We start from the raw sequence: 1,222 nt of genomic DNA on the forward strand, positions 1-1,222 counted from the left end.
ATGCTGGCTGAACGCTGGAGGCTGGCTGCTGCTCCCACACACCGCCATCAGCTCCTGGAGGCTGGCTGGCTGCTGGAGGCTGTCTGCTGCTGCTCCTCCACCCCGCCATCACCAGCTGGAGGCTGGCTGCTGGAGGCTGGCTGCAGCTCCTGCACCCCACCATCAGCTGCTGGAGGCTGGCTTCTGCTCCTCCACCCCGCCATCAGCTGCTGGGGGCTGGCTGCTGGAGGCTGGCTGCAGCTCCTCCACCCCGCCATCACCAGCTGGAGGCTGGTTGCAGCTCCTGCACCCCGCCATCAGCTGCTGGAGGCTGCCTGCTGCTCCTGCACCCCGCCATCAGCTGCTGGAGGCTGCCTGCACCTCCTGCACCCCGCCATCAGCTGCTGGAGGCTGGCTTCTGCTCCTCCACCCCGCCATCAGCTGATGGAGGCTGCCTGCTTCTCCACCCCGCCATCACTAGCTGGAGGCTGGCTGCTGGAGGCTGGCTGCAGCTCCTCCACCCCGCCATCAGCTGCTGGAGGCTGCCTGCAGCTCCTGCACCCCGCCATCACCAGCTGGAGGCTGGCTTCTGCTCCTCCACCCCGCCATCAGCTGATGGAGGCTGCCTGCTTCTCCACCCCGCCATCACTAGCTGGAGGCTGGCTGCTGGAGGCTGGCTGCAGCTCCTCCACCCCGCCATCAGCTGCTGGAGGCTGGCTGCTGCTCCTGCACCCCGCCATCAGCTGCTGGAGGCTGGCTGCTGCTCCTCCACCCAACCATCAGCTGCTGGACGCTGGCTGCAGCTCCTCCACCCCACCATCAGCTGCTGGACGCTGGCTGCAGCTCCTCCACCCCGCCATCAGCTGCTGGAGGCTGCCTGCAGCTCCTGCACCCCGCCATCAGCTGCTGGAGGCTGCCTGCAGCTCCTGCACCCCGCCATCACCAGCTGGAGGCTGGCTTCTGCTCCTCCACCCCGCCATCAGCTGATGGAGGCTGCCTGCTTCTCCACCCCGCCATCACTAGCTGGAGGCTGGCTGCTGGAGGCTGGCTGCTGCTCCTCCACCCAACCATCAGCTGCTGGACGCTGGCTGCAGCTCCTCCACCCCACCATCAGCTGCTGGACGCTGGCTGCAGCTCCTGCACCCCGCCATCAGCTGCTGGAGGCTGGCTTCTGCTCCTCCACCCCGCCATCAGCTGCTGGAGGCTGCCTGCTGCTCCTGCACCCCGCCATCAGCTGCTGGAG

The sequence above is a fragment of the Nothobranchius furzeri genome, unplaced genomic scaffold (assembly GCF_043380555.1).
Source record: "Nothobranchius furzeri strain GRZ-AD unplaced genomic scaffold, NfurGRZ-RIMD1 Scf186, whole genome shotgun sequence".
Classification (NCBI taxonomy): Eukaryota; Metazoa; Chordata; class Actinopteri; order Cyprinodontiformes; family Nothobranchiidae; genus Nothobranchius; species Nothobranchius furzeri.